This window comes from Pogoniulus pusillus, chromosome 20, assembly GCF_015220805.1.
Source record: "Pogoniulus pusillus isolate bPogPus1 chromosome 20, bPogPus1.pri, whole genome shotgun sequence".
Classification (NCBI taxonomy): domain Eukaryota; kingdom Metazoa; phylum Chordata; class Aves; order Piciformes; family Lybiidae; genus Pogoniulus; species Pogoniulus pusillus.
In genome coordinates, this window is record NC_087283.1 from 456485 (window position 1) to 476376 (window position 19892).

The following is a 19892-nucleotide window of genomic DNA, read 5'->3' on the forward strand; positions in this document are numbered from 1 at the left end:
AGCTGCTTGGTGGTGGTGGGATGTGTGTGCCTGGGCAGCCTCCCAGCGGGAATGAGGAGAGCGTGTGTTAGGGACAAGGGGGGAGCAGGTTGAGGTCAGGATTGTTTACTGCTGAATCTAGGTGTCTAATCAGATGGGCATTGGGTGCCACGCATTCTAGCACAGGAGGAAAGCTGAGCTGTCAAGTCCAAGGGCTGCAGTTACGCGGGCTGCTGAGGAGTTCTGGAGCAGCAGGCACCTGCTGCCCTGCATCAGAGGGCTGAGTGCTGCCTTCTGCACTCATCTGCTCACTGGAGGCACGCACCTTGGCAAACTAGAGGATGGGAATGTTCTTCTGCAGACCCATCTGAGCTTTCAGTCTTTCAGAAGGGAAAGGAGATGGCTCAGCTGGAGACAGAGGTGGCGTTCAGCTGCCTGCACTCCGGCAGCCTCCTAACTTTCACCTCAGCTACCTGTATGAAATGGGGGATAGCAGCATTCCTGTGCTGCAGAGGGCTTCTAAAGAGAGCAAACCCCAGGAGTGTTGAGATGCAGGCTAGGGAAGGAGGTGGCTCCTATGTGCAGAGCAACAGCTCACTCCACGGGGCAATGAGGCCAGAAAAGATGGTGCACGAGGAAGCGACAGAGAGGCACTGATTCGGCTGCCTGCGCTCCTCTGTGTCACTTCGTGATGGATTTAGCATGCAGTTTGGTTTGTTCTGCCTGCCCCAGTCCTTCAGAGGGTGATGCCTCTTGTGATGATTTAGCACACACCTCACGATGCAGCAGCTCATGGCGGCAGCTTGACAGATTTATGCTGCTGATTCTGCAATGAATACAGCAAGTGCCAAGTGTGCTTTCAATAACTTCCTGTGTTCCACTGAGATAATTGGTCAGAGGCATCACGGTGAAAGACAAGAACAGATCAGAGTCACACCTGGGCATGGGTTTGATCCTCATGCACTGTTAGGGACTGCAGATGCAGTTGTTTCACTTACAGCTTTGCTCCAACAGCTTCCAAGCAGTTTCAGTGAGTTGCTCTCCAGTGCCCAGACACTGATCTGCTTTTTACCTCTGTGTTTAGCAGAACTGCCACAGAGCTGACCTGGCCGAGTCTGCAGCTACAGATAAACTGTCTGCAGAGCGTGTGCTCAGCTCAGCTTTCTCCTGGGCACACAAAGCCTCTGCTTTCTGGGGGAGCAGAACTCTCCACAACATATCAGCACGGTGCACACCAACGCCACCCAGCACACAACACAGCCAGAGACAGGCAGCAAAGAGCTCCAGGGCATGCAGGGGTTTCTTTAATGGGCTGTGAGATTAACTTGCAATCTATTGCTGTTAATTTATTCCAGCATCAGGCTTCTCCATACCTGCACGACACACGGAAGCTGCCATGAAGCAGGCTGGGTTGTGCTCCTGCTTATGGCACTGTGGATGCAAAGCACTCCCTGGAGAATGGCGCTGGCAGCAGGCTCCTAGGGATCCTTACTCACTGGTGCAAATTCATCTTGTTTGGAAAGTATCAGTTCTGGTTTTGGGGCAGGATCATTTGCTGTAAATATTTAAAATCCCATCTAAGAGTTTCTATGGTGCAGATTCTGTTCTGTGAGACGATTCACACAGACAGTGCCCACCGTGAAAAAAGCAGTGCAAAGCTGCTGAGCTGTCGTTGAAACGGCTCGGAGCAGGGCAGCTGAAGCTAGGCAAGAGAAACAGGTATGGGGTCAGTTCTGTGGGCTGTGCCAAGTGAGTGACTACTGTGATTAGCATCAATGCCAGGAAATGGGCACAGCAGATGCACGGAGTTAACAAAGCCTTTCCCAAGTCAGGATGTCAGGGAACTTGTGGAGGCTTCCTGAGACCTGGAGAAGCTTTCAGCTGTGAAATGCCACCTCAGACAGACAGACTTTATCACTGTGTTGACAACAGAAGAGCCCTTCAGAGAGGCTTTTCCTAAAGGGCTTCCTGCAAGGAGAGCTCTCATACATCTTCTGGCCCGAAACTTGGGCTGGCCAGAGAATGGAAATTGTGTCCCACAGACAATTTTGAGATTTAGAAATTTGTTTTCATTCCAATTCAGAACAAAACCTCAAAATGTTGAAATTCTCCACAAAGGAAAATTCACTAAATAAATTCTTCTGCCTTGTTTAGGCAAGTTCTGTCTTTCAAAAGCAACCTATGCAGACAATTAAACCCTAGGTGTTTTAGTCCTAACGCTTGTTACATTTTTCTCCTTAAAAAAAACCAACAAGGTCAAACAAAAAGAGTTTGCCAAAGCATCTTGGTCTGACAGAATGGCACTTGGGAAGCAAAGCCATCTGAAGTTCATTAGAGGTCCTGTGGCCTCCTTGCCCAGACCCTTTGCTGTATGAGAATACTCTACACTTAGCCTAGCACCAGGACGCAGGGATGGAATGCTGCTGCTCCTGGACTTTTTGTTGCAACATTTGCGCTGTGGCAAGGCTGAGGACCATCTGCACAGCTGTCTTGTCCTTAGAAGGTGTGAGGAGGAGGAGTGCTTCTTCTGAGGAGACCTCTCCAGATGTGAGACAATTGGCTTGAAGTTTCTCCTGCTGCCACCAAGCCCCTCAAACTCAGGAAATCCTCTCTCTGGCAGGGGAGCAAACAAATAGAGCACCAAGACTTGGTGCAATTGGCACCAAGACTGGCTCCTTCCATCAGAAAGAAACACCCCACAGGAGGAGATGTGCTTCTTCCCTGGCACCAGCATGGCAACCTCCATGGTGAACAGGAGACTGTGACAAGCAGCAGTGCCAGCAGCCTGTACCTCACAGCTCAAAAGCAAGTGGTAACATGTTCCCAGTGCCTCTGCTCCACTTGTGGAAGACCTGTGCTGTTCCAGAGTTATCTGAACAGAAGGCAATTTAGTTTGTCATCCACGCCCAAGCAGGAATTATTTGACACTGTGAGCAGGTGGAGGATGCATCTCCAACTGCAAACTACCCAAAGAGGAGCTTTTGATACAATTGCAAACAGTGACTGCACCACACTGCACCAGTACAGAAGCAATGAGGGTGCACAGGCAGTGAAGCAATCCCCCAGCTGCACTGGCTGCCCTCCCAGCCTTACTTGGGGGCCCAAGCAGAATGAATGGAGCCAGAAGTTTTCACTGGCACTGCTACCTCTTTGCTTCTGGTAATCCAGACAGGTTGGGTGTGTGTCACGCAGTGACAGTGGCAGCTGATGAGGCTATTGGGTGACAAACCTGATCGCACAGGTCTGGTGAGATTCCTGCCCCACATGCTGTGCCCAGGGAGGAGGAGCAGTGCTGGGACCCTGTTGAATGTACAGAGCCAGCATGATGTCTACAAGGGAGGTCTGGGCTTGGATTGTCATTCTGGGATGTGTTTTCCTCTCTGAGACATTTCTGCAGTGCAGTCAACATGCTCCCCACTAGAAAGTGACATTGCAGAGCCACCCTCCCTTGCTGAAAGCTTGCTAGAATGTCTGTGCAATATTATGGTCAACAAGCTATGTCTGGACCTAATTGGCTGCATGTGGGATTGACTGCTCTGATATAAAGACGTGGATGCATTGAAGACCTGCCAGAGGTTGTGGCAAAGATCAGAGCAGGTCAGATAAAACGCCAAATGTAGCTCTACTGAGAGCAGTTCCAGTTGCATCTCTTCAGTGGAAGAGCTCCAGCTGGGGCTGCGATCTCTCGTTGGGTGCTCAGGGCTGGACCTCGGCAAGGGCCCTCGCGTAGCAGCTGTGTCCATCCCCCCTTGGGAACGTGGTGGTCTGGGCAGCTGCAGGGCTTCATCTTCAGCCAGAGCCAAACACTCTGTCTGCAGAGCTCTACATGCTTCAGTCCTCTAGGAAGTAAAGATCTCTTGAGACACTTATAAATTACATGTCTTAACTGTCAGGAACTCCATACAGGGGGAGGCACCAAGGCTTCCTGGTGACGCTGCCACCCGTCCTTGTCCCCAGAGACTGTGACTGCTACAGAGCTCCTTCCTTCACCTGTCTCCTCACACAACAGCCCGACTTGAAGGCCAGGAAATCACAGCTCTGCAACAGAAACTGTAACTGCCTCCAACTCAAGGTCACAGGTTTTGCATGTCTCCAGAGAAGGGGACTCCACAAGCCCTCTGGGCAGCCTGCTCCCGTGCTTTGTCACCCTCACTGTCAAAAAGTTTTCCCTCTGTTCCCACGGCACCTCCTCTGCTCCAGCTTGCCCATGCAGAGCCTGGTTGTGTCCTCCTGACATTGCCGTGCACATCTTTATCAACAGGAGTGAGGGCAGCCTTAAGGCGCCTCTGCTCCCCAGCTCAAGAGCCTTAGCTCCAGATCTGCTGGCAAGAAGCCTCCTGCTCTGTGTTGCACACCCCAGCAGCAGACTGGGGACAGTTGCACAGGAAACCTTTCCAGCATGGCTACCCAAGCCTGTTCTTTCCAAGTTGGCACCTTCAAGCTTGCCAGAATGTCCATAGCTGGAGCAAAGGCTGGAGGAGGGCCACACTGAAAACAAGTGGCAGTGGGCACCGTGACTCTGTGATCCTGTGATCTCTGTTCCTGCCTTGCCAGCGGGCACTGGAGAGGCTGCAGAGGCAAGGTTAAGGTGGAAGAACAGAACCTTGCCAGGCACGTTTGATCTGCACCAGATTTCCAAAGGCTTCTGGGGCTCTTCCCATCTGTACAAATCACATATTCCCTGCTCTTGGACATGTTTGGGCTGGGCTTCCCTGCTGGGCGCTGGGTGAATGATCCTCTCCCATTCCCTGTAGAAGGCACTCTGGAGATGTGCCTGAACAAGACCTGGCACTGCAGTGCCTGCGTTGGCAGAGCAGCCCAAACCGGGCCACAGGGCCATGCGAGGGATCAGATGCTGCTGCGCTGCATGCTTTCTGCAGCTGCCTGTTCACAGCAGATGCTGCCACAAAGCAAAGAGCTTCGTAGTGTGCAAGGAGGGCAGCTGGGTGGTTGTGGCATCTATCTCCCTGCCCAAAGCCCCTCGAGGTCCAGGGAGGTAAGGGCTGTCTGGGCTAGAGCCACTTAATCACAAGCTGAAGGCATGAGCAGTTTCAGAGCCCTTTATTTCCTCACTCAGCAGTGTGTATTTAGACACCCGTGAAAGGGCTATGCCTGCTTGGCACACAGCGGCCTGCTGCAGCTCATTGGGGGCCTGGCAGACGCCACGTTTGGTGCCAGGCACTCCAGAAATTCCTCTCTACTTCCAGTTCTGTTTGTTTTAGCACCTTTGCAGAGCAAGCCACCCAAAAGCTGCCTTCTGAAGGGCCCCCCATTCAAACCCACCAAACACTCCATGGTGCTAAGTGGGGACTCAAACTGGTGATATTTTTCCCTCATGAGATGCATGGGGAAGCTGAGGCATTGTGGCTGGAGTGTCCCTGTGACCTGTGCTTGTGGTTTGGAATGGCCCCGACCTTCTCAGCAAAGAGTAGAAGTGCCAGTGCCTCCAACATGCTGAGAAAGAAATCCAGCATGAACAGAAGCCAGGAATTTGTCAGCCTTTATTTAGTGTTTTATTAGTTGGTACTAACCTAGCAAGTGAGTGTCTTGATTAGCTCAGGCAAGCAGCAACAGAACAAGGGGACACAGCCTTAAGCTGTGCCGGGGGAGGTCTAGGTTGGATGTTAAGAGGAAGTTCTTGACAGAGTGATTGGCATTGGAATGGGCTGCCCAGGGAGGTGGTAGACTCGCTGTGCCTGGAGGTGTTGAAGCACAGCCTGGGGCACTTAGTGCCATGGTCTGGTTGACTGGCCAGGGCTGTGTGCTAGGTTGGGCTGGATGAGCTTGGAGGTCTCTTCCAACCTGGTTGATCCTATGATTAGGATTAGAACAGAGGGAAAGGTGTTTTATATCTGTGGTTCTATGTGAGGTATTGAAGGGTCAGCACTGGTTTTAGGTGGAACTGGGGAGATGCTGTGCTTCAGGGAAGAAAGTTGCTGCTCAGTGGCTCCCATGGGACTGACTGGGACCAGGTGGGCAGGCTCCTGCTGTCCCTGCAGGAAGCAGCTATGCACCCAGTCCCCAAAGCAGCACATCTCAGGCTGCCAGCCTCTTGCTGTGAGCAGGGAGGTCACAATGGGTCTAGGTCCATATAAAGCATGTTGGAGAGGCTGGCAGAAGCCTCCTGGAAAGGGGAGACTTGTATGGTGAGGCTTGGGAAGCCTGAGCTGCTCTTACGGAGCTTCTGGCTGTGGTGTCCCATTGCAAGCCAGCAGTGGACAAGACAGACACCTTCAGAGGCTATCATGGCAGCTGCAGTGTCCCAGTGGCATACTTCATGCCCTACCTGATGGTATCCAGTCCCTGCACCCAGCCTGTCAGTGCACACACCATGACCCCCAGGGGAGAAGGTTAAGTAGAGTGAGCAATTTTGCAATGGCCTCTTTCCACTTTGGTGCTGCCTGGTGAGAAGAGAGGGACTGTGGGCATGGCCACTGCAAAATTTGACCACGGACACCAACCCTTGCAGCTGGCATTCTCTGGGCGCCACGCAATGAAGCTGAGCAGTGGTTGGCACTCTGGTACTGATGCCCACAGGGAGGCCCAGGCCCCTCCGTGAGATGCAGCTTCTACAGGGCCACGGAGCCAAGCCAATTCCCCTTCATCACAAAGCGTGATGGCAGCTAAGAGCTGTTGAGTTGATGCTGCACATATCTCATGAAGCACTGCCAAAGCCAGACCAGTTCCAGAAGTGCCAGCTGAAGGTCCAGGGAAAGCAGCAATTATCTGTTGTCTGATTGCTGCTTTGTGCAGTAGGGATGACTCCTTGACACTGGGTCTGTGGAGTCTGCCTGTTAACAATGGCCTGAATTGTCAAGAGGTTACAGCAGTGTGGATTGCCAGTGAAAATTGTCCCCGTGGAGTTTAAACAAGCAGTGTTTGAGGCAGGGCTTGGTGGGTTACTGTCCCTGCACAAACAACTAGAATGTGAGAGTCTGGGCTGGGAAATACTTCAACTGTTTGAAAAACTTGTTTTGTGCAGCTTGAGAGTGTCCCTGGAGGCTGTGGCCCGATGCTCATGGCTCCTGGTGAAGGCTGGGCTGCAGTAACAATGAGGCTTTTATGGGGAAGCTAGGGAGCACAATCAGAAGGCTTTCGCTCCCCAGGGATCATGGGGAGGGAGTTCCTGGGTTCAAGATGTCTGGCACATTATGAGCATTTCCACCAGGATTTGGGGGTGTTCTGTGGCACTCAAGGTATGCACATTGCTAAATGTTTTCAGGCTGCTGTGCTGTCTTTGCTGGGCCATCGTTTTCTCTTCGCTGTCAGCAGAAGACAGGCTGGGTTCAGCACACCAGGGCAGTGCGGTTGGCCCACAGGCAGCAGTGACCTACCAAGAGCTTGGTGGGTCTGATTCTCCAGCGTGCTCTAGCCTGGGCAGCTGCAGGTTATTGACTGATTCAACCTCCTCTGGCGAGCAGTGTCCTGACCTGCAGGGCACCTTTGGTGGCACGCTCCTCGCCAAGTGTCACAAGCTGCACACCGCCTGTGCCGTGCCGTCCGTGCCCTGCCGCCGGACCCGGCTGCGGCGGTGGCAGCAGGAGGCCTCCTCGCTGAGCAGGGCACCTGCGGGCTGCCGCAGCGCCGCTTCGGGCTTGCTGCCCGGCTCCGTGATGAGGCTTTGCTACAGGCCAGAAGCACCTCCTAGGAGCCAGCGCTGCCATGGCTGCTGCGGCTGCCTGCTGCGGGACCTGCACCCCGGAGGAGAGGAGGGGCTGGACCCGCACTGCCGCCGTGCATTTGCTCCGGCCGCGGCTGCGGAGCCTGCCCAGTGAGCTCGCTGGGGCTGCGGCCGGGGGGCAGCGAGCCCAGCACTTCGCGGAGAGGCAGCCCCTGCCAAGCCTGTTGGCAGGAGGTGCCCCCAGGCTCGGGCAGCGCAGGGCTGGCGCAGCTGGTGTGCGCCTGGGCAAGGGAGGAGAGGCCGGGAGCGAAGGGCTTGGGGGTTCTGAAGCGCAGTAGCTTGCTGGCCCTGGTGCTGCTGCTTCTTCTTTCCTCTGGTCTCAGGGAAGCACCCGGGGACATGGGAGCTGCCCTGCTGAGGGACTCTCCTGCCAGGGCCCCCCTCGTCCCTTCCGTTTGTGCCTTGTCCCCTTCCGCTGCGGAGGGCTAGTCTCAGCCCGGCTGCAGCAGGGCACAGCTCTGCCGAGCGAGGCAGGCTGCACGGTGCGCACGGGGTTAATTCCCCAACCCAGACCTGGTGCACTGCTCCGGGAGCCGCCGCAGCCCGAGCAGGCAGCAGCCTGAGCAGAGCCAGCCCGAGCAGAGCCAGCCCGGGCCTGCGGCCGTCTTTGCTAAGCTGCGTGCCGCAGGGCAGGCAAAGGATCTGCCATCACCTTGGCGGTGGCTCGTGGGCCATGGTGGTTCTCTGCCCGGATGGCAGCAGCCTGCACCTCAGACCCCATACAAAGCAAGTTGAAGGATGACTTTGCTGCCTTGGGGGCTGGAGGAAATGAGCAGGTCATCAGTGGGCACAAAGTGCAGCAGTGATCGATCGCTCTGACCTCCTGCTTGCCACAGGTGAGCGGCGCAGTCACAGTCAACTAACAGTCCCTAATCAACGTATTCACAGGGTGGTGGTGCGTGCCCAGGCCCTGCAGTGTGAAGCTGGAGGCCTACGAAGTCCATCAATTGCTTGGGTGTTTCTGAGGACAGCAGGCTGGAGATCATGCCAGAGAGTGGCATGGGCAGCTTGGCTTCACCCTTCCCCTTCCTGAGGCCCAGCAGAGGTGAGTGACGTGGAGAGGCGAGCAGCAGCGCTGGGAGGCTCTGCTCTCAGCTGATGGGTCACTCTGTGGGCACTGAGGCATTGAACACTGCCCCCGAGTCAGCTGCATTCTCTTACACACACAGACGGCCTAAAAGGTTTCCTGCAGCTGCTGGCTGAGCTTAGCTTGAGCCATCTCCCGGGGCTTCAGCATCCCCACGGGCAGAGTTGGCTGCCGTGTCCCTGGTTTGCAGGGGCTCAGGGCTGCACCACAAAGGACCCTGCTGCTGCTGTTCCTCAGCAATCTGTGCCGGGCAGGACATTTTGTACAAGGCAGAAGATTTTGTCACCTTGATTCAAAGGCAGCTGTTTGTGGTAATGCTTAAAAGTAAGGTGAGACAAGGCAAGCTCTGCAGTGGCACACAGGTTGTGCCACGGATGCACACAGCACAGCAAACACAGCACACAAAGCAGCCTCTGTGGCCTTCATGCTCCCCATGGATGCCTTTGCAGAGTGGGATTCCTTGCAATCCAGTAAACTAGGTCTGCTCTGGGCAGAAACCCTGGGTGTCCAGGCAAGTGTGCTCCTTAGCTTTTCTTACCATTTACCAGCCCAACACATTCCTCCTCATTTTTTTAATGCTTTCCATTAATAGCTGAGAAAAAAACAGGGAAAACAAACACTCTATTCCTGATTGTTTATTCACCAGTCTCTTAGGAACCATAATTACGTCTCCCAGGAATTGTGTGTTTTATCATTCTGTATATCTTAAAGAGCCACTTTAGGTAAAATAACAAGGAGTGCCTTATGAAGGAAAATTGGATTCATTTTAAGACTTTTTTAACCCTCCAAAGAATGGCTCTTTGTTTACTTCTTTAGTGCATGTGGCAGCTTGCCCAAGTAAATACTACGCTGCATAAATACCAGAGATTGGTATTTATGATATTACATAAACATGCTTTGGAGAATGATTCATTGTTGCAGTGAAGAAGAACTTCAGCAATATACATTGCAGCCATGCAATGTGAGGTGGCACTGAAGCGTTGTAGCACAGAAGCATGGTGAGGCTGGAGAGAAGTCCCAGAGCACAGCTTAGCACAACAGCAGCCAGCCAAAGCAGGGCTGTGGTGAGGTTAAGCGGCGCTGCAGTCAACCCTCGATGCGCAGGGGCTCGGAGTCGCCATTGGGTGTATTTAGAGGTTGACTGGCAAAAGGTTTATTGCTCCTCAGACTAAAAACCACCTTTAGAGCAGTGAGCTGAGCCCTCAGGGGTCATACTGGCCAGTGTTCACTACACTGGGTCCACCTGTGGCAGAAGGATGCTGACAGATATTCACACATGGAGCCACCCTACAAGTGCCTATTTCTCAGTGCCTTTTTGTGTCCAGCCACAGTTCCACTGGACGTTCACCTGCATTCCAGCTGAATCCAGTGCAAGCAGCACTGTCACCATGCCACACCAAATGATGGCTCCTCTGCTGCATGGGATTCAGAGCTGAGGCACTGACAGCCCAAAGGGAAGGTGTGTAGGCCAAACCTTCTCTTGTAGAGCCAGTGGGATAGTAGCAAACTTGATTTCTCGAATCCCTGGTTGGGTCTGTCTTGTGCAGACAGCAAAAATTAAATGCACTCAAGTGTTTAAAGGGTCACTGAGCCACCCCTTTGGGAAGGATGATACAAACTGTCACCCACAATAATACACTGCCTAAAAGTGGGACATCTTAGAAATTCCCCTCTTCCCCGAAGAGTTGCAGCAGTTGCCTTCAGGAACAGCAGAGAAAGCCAAAGGCACAGCATGGCCACAGAACGAGAGGCTGATTCTCCTAAAAGGCACCAAGTTTTGGGGTACCCTGTGCTGGGGTGCTCTTCTGGATGAATGCAAGTTTGCAGGCTGTGACAGAGGGGTGGCTTCCTGAGCCTGCTGGGGACCTTTCCCCTTAGGAGCCAATAAAGGGGAAAACTGAGGAGTACACCTCCTGTTATCCTCTCTCAGTGCTAAGAGCAGTGGCAGATGGATGTCCTGGATGCCCCCAGGCTGGTGTAGCTGAGCTTGCTGTAAATGCCAGCCCTGTTGGAGAGCTCCCATGGCAGTCAGATGCTACATGGTGCTGAGCCCCAAGACAGTGGGTTCCAGGATAACATCTCTGCAGTACTCAGGTGTGTTCACCCTCAGAGCATTTTCCTTCAGAACCCACAGTATAGAAGAGTTGATATATTGGAAGACTTCAATCCAGTGGCTCCTGGTTAATCGCTGGGTATGGCTGCCCACTGCAGGAGCCAGATGAGTCTTCCTGCCTGCTCTGAGCTCAGCCTGCCTCCTGAAGCAGATAGCCAGGGTGCTTTCCTGCCTTTGCACCAAGGTGCTAATTAGGATTCCGCACTCAGGTTTGATCTGATGAGATGGTTACTAGCACTGCTGCACAGATGCAAGTGGTGCTCAGGTCTGCTTCCCGTCTCTGCATTTGGCTCCCCACACTGTGGAGGGCTGGGGCTTGCTTTCCAAAACCAGCTTGGCTTTTGTCAAGAGTGCAGCTCGGACTTGACACGGGGGCTGCTGATCAAGCTCCATTGCTCCTGGATCCTTAACTACCTTTCTTTAAGTAACCTGAGCTCAGCCTCATTGATGATCTCACATGAGTCAGAGCCATGCCAGAGCCCAGCAGTGTGATAGTTGTTCTCTCGCAGCCACAGGCATCCAGCTGGCATTATTTATGTGCTATCGACAAGGGGCATGCTCAGGCATGAAGGACTAGAGCTGACCTTCCCTTGCTAATCATTTATACACTCCTTGGTTTGAGTGCTCCACCTTAAGGTTTCTCATGACTCACTTTCTCTCTGGAGTGAACAAATAAATCCTGAAGGACTCTGTACACTTCCAAGTGTGCAGTCTGTCCCTTCACACTTGCCTGGTTCTCAGCAACAGAGCTCTCGAGGCAGTGGTGCCATTGTTATGGTGTGACCTCAGAGCCACAGGGCTTCAGAGGGCTGAGGTGGTGGTCTGCTCAGTTTGGGCTGCTCCTGCTGAATATCAGCACAACACTCTCACAGGTGCTACAGCGGAGGGCTACAGCTCCTCTGCTGCCTGGAGTAAGGGATGTTGGGCACTTTTAGTTCATCCTCCAAACAGGCAGCCTCAGAAGTTCAGACTGGTAGCTTGCTCATAGTCAAAAGCTTGTTGAAGCAAAAGGGACCTTGAATGTATCTTACAGGGCAGTACGTGTCACAATGCAGAGCACATACGGGATCTCTAGCCTCTGCACTACAGGATGTTGTACACTTGCAGCCCTGCCCTACATGCCCAGCACACACTGCAGGGGACTGTACCCCTAGGTCAGCTGTACCCCTAGGTCACCCACACCTACAGACACATCCCTGCGTTTCCAACAGGGCTGGTGCATTTGAAACCATTCCTGCCCATCACACGTGGCTGGGAGCTCCTAGGGTGACTGACTGGCCACGTGCAGACTGTTTTCAATCCAAAGGACTCTATAGTGAGGACACCAATTTCTGAGCTCTTTAGAGCACAAGTCCTCATGCTGGTCCCTCAAATACCAAGCCTGCTGCTGGCTCTTCTCTGCCAAGTGGCACTGCTGCTGCTCACATCCTCACTGCCCTGCTCTGCAAAAGCTTTAAACATACAGAGTGCAGAGAGGTGAACATCACAAACAGTACAAACACCGTGGGAACACAGCGAGAATGGAAAAGCACAAACAGTGTAGCACTGAGCCAGACAGTAGCTCATGGGCAAGACCACGAGAGCAGAGAGGAGAGCAGAGGACACAGGTACAAGAGGTGCAAGGAGTCACCATTTCGCCTTTGTCTTTTCCTTGGCAGCTCTTCCCCAATAGACATTGCAAGGAAGTGGGGTAGGGGAGAAGGACCTCCCCAGTAAGGTTTTCAGAGAGCTTTAGAGAGAGCTGGGCTGCCTGGGGCATGGCTTGGCTATGGAGTCAGGGGTGAAGGAGTGGGAGGAACTATCACCCCGACTTGCTGGGCAGGATGGTGGCAGCCCTCCAGACCTCATTTCTCATGGAGTGTTTGTGTCAGAGAAATGGAGCATTTCACTGCAGAGAGAGCAAAGAACTGGAAGCCAGGTGAATTAAACACAAAGCAGATAATTAGCTGCAATTCATTTACTGACTAATGACTGCACCTGGTACCCAGCCTTGTGGGTTCATTTCACTCTGCACAGGTTGTCAAAAACAATCTCCCTGCTGCAAGACCAACCCTAGGCTGCCACCTCTCAAACAAGCAGTGCTTGCTGTGGTGGCATTGTCAGAGTCTGCCTTTCTGACATCCCCTTCTGCTGGCTTCCTCTGGTCTTTGACAGTGACAACTGCTCAGTGCTAGCCGAGGCTGAGTGCCACTGCAGAGCGAGGCCCTGACTCCGCTCCTGAAAGCCAGACACTGCAATCAGACCTGCCACCTTTCTGCCATCTGCTGCAGCCAAACCTTGCCACAAAGGCACAGCTTTTGTCAGCTAGGCAGCAGGCCATAGCCCCCTTCTCCTTCTGCTGGATTACCAGCACATTGGCACTCTTCTTGTGGTGTCACCCAGCTGTTCCCACAGCCTGATGCCATCAGCTCTTTCCAGCTGAACAGCAGTACAGAATATCAGCCCTGCCCTGCAAGGTTGCCCTGGGTTGATTTCAGGGTGAAGAGCCAAAGCCAGTGCCATTACTGGGGTGAAGAATCTTGTCCTACCACAGTTTAAGGCAGCAGCAATGTCCCAATGCTGGTGTCCGCCTGAAGACCACAGCCTGTGTGACACCATTCCCACCTGGCACACTCAGGCCTTGGTGACCAGTGCCTGGGCACTGTGTCTGCAGCTGCAGAGTCGAGTACTGAGCCGTGGCCAGGCAAAGCAACACCCCCGAGCCCAAGCTCTGTGCCTGCAGCAGAGGTGCCCATGGTGAAGCTGGATGGAAACAAAAGAGCTTTGCCATCTGTGTTCTCTGTGCAGTCACTAGGCATGCCCTGGAGTCCCTCTCCTAGGCTATTGATATGCTCGGGACAGCTCAGCTTAACCACCTCCTTCAGCCCCCAGGTACGGCTGCATGCTCAGGGTCACTGCACCTCTGCCACTTTGCTGATGTTATTCATCAGGCAGAGCAAGCACAGAGGGCAGGTGAGTGTGCAGTGCCCCTACACGGGGCTGGGGCAATGAGCATTGCTACAAGGTGCCATTGGAGGGCTCTGGGAACAAAAGCAGAGTGGCACTGGAGGGAAAGGGGAAAGTGCCTGGCAGTTTGGACAGAGGCTGTTGGATCAGTGGTGAGCTGCTGCCAGTGAGGGAAGCAGCCCTGGTAAGCTGATGGCACATGCACACCTAGCATCACTGCTGTTGGGTGTTCACTGAAGTGTCGCCTGGTGCATCTGAGCTCATGGCTGCCCTTAAGACAGCTGCAGTGTCTGATGCAAGTCCCATGCTGCAGGAGCACACACTTGGGAGCTGCCACCAGCCTCCATGTGTGGTGTCAGGACAGCACAATCTGAGCTTGCCACACACCCAGCACCCTGCTCAGTACTGAGTCCTGGGCAAGTAGTGGAGGTGCTGCCTTCTCCAGCCGTGGCAGCCAGGCAATGAAAATCTCATCAACAAAAAAAGTCACCCTGTGCTCTGCTGGTTTTGGTTGGAGCAGTTTGTGATGAGAAGACCCAAACCAGCTCCTCTCATTCATGAGCATCCCATTGGCTGCAGCACAGTCAGCATGTTTCTGAACCAGAGCAAGCCCTTTCCAGTGAAGAGCTGGCAAGCCAGGACAGATTGTAGTCCCTGAGATACTGGCAGCAGATTAGTATTTTACCTGTAGGTGGATCTCCATCTGAGATAGTGAGCTGCAGGGCCAGCGAGCCTGCTCCACGTGGGGCTGCTCCAGGTTCTCAGCAGCACAGTGGCACTGAATCATCGGCAGAGCTCAGACAACAACAGATAAAATGGGAGCTTGGTGTCAGTCTGCTGCCTGAGCACAGCAGGGACGAGCTGCTCCTGCAGACCCATTCATCTAGATGGAGTTTGTTCCGGTGTAGGAGCAATCTTACAACCTGGTTAGACTAAAGTTTTACATGTCAAACCCTCAATGATCTAACCTAACAGTTCCCACAGGACTCCCTCACTTATGGGGCTGTGATTGAGTTCAGGCTTTTTATGCAGCAAAGGAGGATATTTGAGAGAAGAGCTGAGACACCTTCTGAGCACCTGCAGCTCATGCAGCTCATTCCCATGCACCAGCTGGGCACCAGCTCAGACACGGGAGAAGCTGAAAACCCCAGTCCTGATTTCTTTTCTGTTTATGGGAATACTCAACAGGCAGCTGAAAAGAGCTGAGTAATTGTGAGCCCTCTGCAAGTGATGCTGTGGAAATGCCAACTAAAGGCAGCAAGCAACTTGCAATTAGTAGTTCTAAGCATACACATAAAACAATGTAGCGTACAAATAAAGGCCAGACTGAAATGATGCAACAGGAACAGCAGCACATCACAAAAAGATGGACAAACAACCAGCAGAAGTACTTCTAACTGGTCCAGCTATTTCAACGACGGCAGCAGAAGGGTAAGGTCGAGGCAGTGCTTCGGTTGTCTGTTATGTGACTTGTACAGTAACCCTGTCCATGCCACCTGCCCACTCGCACACCAGAGTCCTCCCTAGGTGACGTTCACAACCACACTGCCACGCTGGGTAAGGAGCACTCATCAGAGCAGGCTTAGCTCCTCCGTGTCACCTTGTCGTTCTCAGGTGCTGCTGCCTGCCTCCCGGCAGCTGCTCTCAAACGCCAGGGCTCTTTTTTCGCAGCGTGAGCTGAGTGCTTTCTAGGGAAAGCAGTTCGGTGTCAGCACAGGCTCTGCTAGCCTGAACAAGGACTCGCCCAGCCCCAGCCCAGGGACTGTGCTCAGCCAGGCTGTGTGCACAGTCTGAGTGCCACCAAACAACACAACACCTTGTGTGCCACAGGGGAAGTGTGGGACTGAGGGGGATGGAGCAGCATGGCTGAGCTCTCCTTGCCCAAAAGAGCAGAGCAGGGCCTGCAGGCTGCACTCCTTCATGGCAATACCTGCAGAAGGCAGGCCTAGTGTGAGCAGAGAAGGAGAGCAGACATCATACCTTAGGGAAAGTTTTTTTCTTTCTTTTCTTGGGTGTACCCATGGCAATCACCCATGCGGTGTGATCCAGGATGTTGAAAACCATTTCATTATGTTCTATAAATAAAGGACTTGATGTGTTCAATTGTATCAATGATGCAACTCTTCCTAAGTGGTGTAGTCAAGAGCAAAGGCAGTGAAGGGCACTCCCGTTGTACCCACTCCTAGTCTGGGCACTTCTAGTACTCACCTGCTGCCACACCACAGCAGGTGAATCTGCTCACTGTGACTGACCGCGGCACCACTGACTCCTCTTTGGCCAACAGCTTTTCCTACGCACAGAGGACACAACAAAACAGAAAATGGAAGTCAGAACACTGCTCTGTGTTTGTTGTGTAAGGCCGTGTGGCTGTGCAGTAATTTTGAGCTAAGCAGGGGTTTTAACAGTGTTTAAACTGACACCATTATTATGCAATCTGGTTAATTATGGCCAGAAGGGCACTTGAGGTTAGCTGGCGCTACCTTTGTCCAGTCCGTAATTACACCAAGAAGAGGATGACTAAGTTGAGCCTAAGCTATTGTATCCCACTTGGCTTTACCCCCTTCACCATTGTAAGTCACTTGCAAGCTGACCTGAAAGGGGGGGTTGAGGGGTTGGGGTGCCTCTGTGTGGAACCCAGTGGAGCTCATAGCTGCCTGGGCAGCCACAGCTACTACTGCGGTAGCAGCACTAATGAGAGCAGTACTAATTAACAGCTCCTTCACAGTGACAGTACAAAACACAAGGCACTTTGCCTGCCACTTAAGACACCTACCTGCAGGAGAGTTGTGCGCTGTGTCCCAGGATGTCTTTGTGGTCAAAGCATGAAATTATGACCCTAGCAGGCAGCTGAGGAGCAGTGACAGACAGCTGCTCTGCCAGCCCTGGTGCCCAATGTGTTGCTGGGGTTGGGTTCAGTATTCAAGGGATGCAAAAATGCAGCTCAGCTGATGGAGTTGCAAGGCAGCCTCCTGCTCCTCAGCCCACCTCGTATCCCGCAGGGCTCAGTGCTTCCTGCGCTGCCTGCCAGCAGTCTCCAGCCTGCTGGCTGCAGACGTGGCCCTGCACAAGAGCTTGTTCTCTGCCTGGCACTTTGCTGCTGGTGCCAGGGCCGTGTGTGACCAGCTCTTAGCCTGGCTCTGGAGCAGGCTGGCTGCCAACGGCTGCCCTGCTGCAGCCGCAGCACCATGCCTGAGCCATCGCACACCTGCCAGCCAAATGCCCAGAGGTGGGTGAGCTGCCTCTTTCATGTTACCTGGCATGCCAAGATTAAAGCAAACAAACCATCCATCAAACAAACAAACAAATCACCCCCCAAAATCCCAGTGACAGATTTGCCCTGCTCTTGTTTCAGCTATGACAAAAGGCTTTCGGTCCTTTGGCTGCTGGCTGGAAACTGGCCTGCACCTGTGTCTAGTGGGGCACCTGCGAGGGCTGCAGAGCCTCATTAGCAAGGCATTTAGCAATTATTGGCTAATGGCATCTAATAGAAATCCTGCCAGCTACTGTGGTAAAACCTGGTTTGTTCCTTTGGTGGTAACATGGTGACTCAGCCCAGCCTCATGGGGAAGGGATGCCTTTGGCCCTTACAGATCATTACCTGCATTTTGAGGGTGGTTTAATATGACAATACCAATGTTGAAATTTAAATCTATTTCCCCAAACTGCCTGGAGGGCAAACTGCCTCCTGAGCAGTCACAACAGCCTTATTACTGAGCCAGTCCCATCCCATGGCAGCCAAGGTGGCTTTTGGCACTGCTGAGCAGCAGTCTGAAGCTTTCTGTGGCAGGCAACACCCCTGCACTCCCCGCACTGTAAGCCCGAGAGCTGCTCCGTTTGCAGCATGTCCCTTGCGGGCTGCACAGTGTCACTCTGAACCCACAGCTTGGTGAAAACTCTCTGGTCCCTTACTGGCTATTAAGGGCTGCTCTGAGCTGGGCTCCGCTCAGGATGCAACAGTTAAATCAGTTCAGGGCATGTTCACAAGGCTGCAATAGAGCCTGGAAGGCGTTTTGCAGCCCGTGTCACCCAGAGGGTGCCTGCTGAAAAGTTTCTGTCTGATTGCTACAGAGCAGAAAGCAACAAATGAATATTGACACATCTCAGTGAGGCATGCTGTGGCTGTTGCACGCCGCAGCCTAACACCCACCTTCACTTCAGGGAAAGGAGAAACCAGACCTGCAGACACACTAATCACCAGTCACCTCCTGGGCTGAGAGCTGCCAGTGCCCTGTTTGGAAACGACCTGCAGAGCCTCCCTGCTTTCCATTGACTGCACGGGGAGCTGGGCACCGCCTGGTGCCTCCAAGGAGCCTGCACCCCTGCGACAGCACTTCATGGTGACCTATAATGAGAGATGTGGAAGAGAAGGCAGCCTCTGACCTTCTCATATGAGAAGGGGGCCATGTCCTCTCTTTGCTCATCTGGAAGTGACACAAAGGTGAGGCACTCTCCATTCGGGAGAGGGCTGGACAGCATGGGTGTTTGACCTCTATGCTAGGGGCGCCCTGCTGGTTTGCAGCTGTGGGCTGCAAGGGCAGGGTTCAGGCAGCCAGCCAAAGCCAGAGCCCCAAAGCCTGGCTTGCAGGCTGCAGCTGTGGTGCGTTTTGAAACACACAGACTCTGTTGCCTCCTGCAGAGGGCAAGAGGCAATGCCAGGACACTTCAGAGCACAACAGGTGCTGACCAGCACTAGTGGCTGGCACTCCCCAGCCATGCCGGAAGTAAGTAAGACAGGGCTGCTGACAGCACCAAAGGATCTGGGGTGCCCCATCCCCCTGACCTCAGGCAGTGGTCGCCATCACAAGCACTTGAAGAGCCCCATGAAACCCAGCCCACAGCAGTAATCATGCCAGTGTATGGCATGGCACTGCCAGCCTTATCTGTGAGCTCCCTGTCAGCCTTCCAGAGCTGGAAGAAGCTGGGATGCTGGCAAAGGACAGTGAGGAAGCTGGTGTCCCTTGTCCTGACTGCTGTCGTTAGGTATTAAGAGACAGTGGAGCCCCTTGCCATGCCCATTGTCATTGCATCAGAGAACTCCTGCCCACCAGCTAGGACAGTGAAGATAGGAGAGCTCCTTCTCTCCTCTGGGAATGTTACTCCATCCTCCCACACCTCTTTCTTCTTGGCCAACTCCAGCCAGCCATCCCCAGGCCCCACACCCAGCTGCCTGGTGACCACAACAAAAGCAGACCTTGCTGCAGCTCCTGTCCCAGGGCTGGCTTTGCAGGATCACCTGGACACTGCAAGTGATCCAGAGGGTGAGAGCCCACTGGCTGGGTGAGGACTCTAGGGTTTAGTACTCACTCCATGGAACAGGTTACTCCTCACAGCACCATGTCTCTGAGGTGCTCCAGGATGTTGGGAATGAGTCAAGTGGTCTTGATGAGGTGTTTGGGTACACCCCCCCCACACCATGGGGATGGGCTCCACACAATGAGCATGTACATGTCTGAGCTCCCAGGAGACCCTGCTTCTAACCAGGCTCCTGTGGGCCTTCCTGCAGGCTATGTTATGCTTGCATCTGAAGGGGCTTTCCACTTTGTACCAACAGCCTTCTGTGAAGGTGGAGGATGCTGAGCAAAGCTCAGAGTGGGACACTCATGCAGAAGGGTTCCAAAAGGTGAAGAGAGAAGACATTGTCCAGGGCTAACACTGTTGTGGACCAGCACTGGTGCTGCAACCACAAGGAAGTGTTGCGGATATTTGGCCCTGTGTGCATGGCAGCCTGCACTGGCAGTGCCCAGATCAACCTGTGGAAGCTTTATTGCCTTTCTGAGACAGGCATCAAGCAGCCAACACAGGGAGCGGTGACCCGCAGGGCAGCCTGCTTCAGCAGGAGCTGCACTGGCAAGGGAAGCTGAAGGGATACAGTGATAAGCTTTCAGGAGGGCAAAGCCCCCCCAGAAGGAGCTGTATTCTACATAGGGGCATCTAAGAGTTTAAAAGGGCACTCTTCCAAAAGGAAAGGACCTCCCTAGAAATGCCTTAACATTGTGACTGCTGAACTGCTTTCTAGTCTGATGGGCAGGCTGCATGCAATGGCTGCTGAGAAGCAGGAGCGTGGCAGGGCAATGGCAATCAGGGGC

The 19892-nt window shown here is 53.4% G+C and overlaps 1 long non-coding RNA gene across 1 annotated transcript in view; it reads left to right on the forward strand.

Moving 5' to 3' along the window:
• The window catches only part of LOC135184279 (uncharacterized), a 127364-nt gene extending 118686 nt beyond the window's left edge, over positions 1 to 8678 (forward strand). Inside the window, exon 4 of the long non-coding RNA XR_010305949.1 lies at positions 8549 to 8678. This is a non-coding gene — a long non-coding RNA (uncharacterized LOC135184279). The remainder of the gene's footprint in view (positions 1 to 8548) is intronic.
• Positions 8679 to 19892: the final 11214 nt, after the last annotated feature.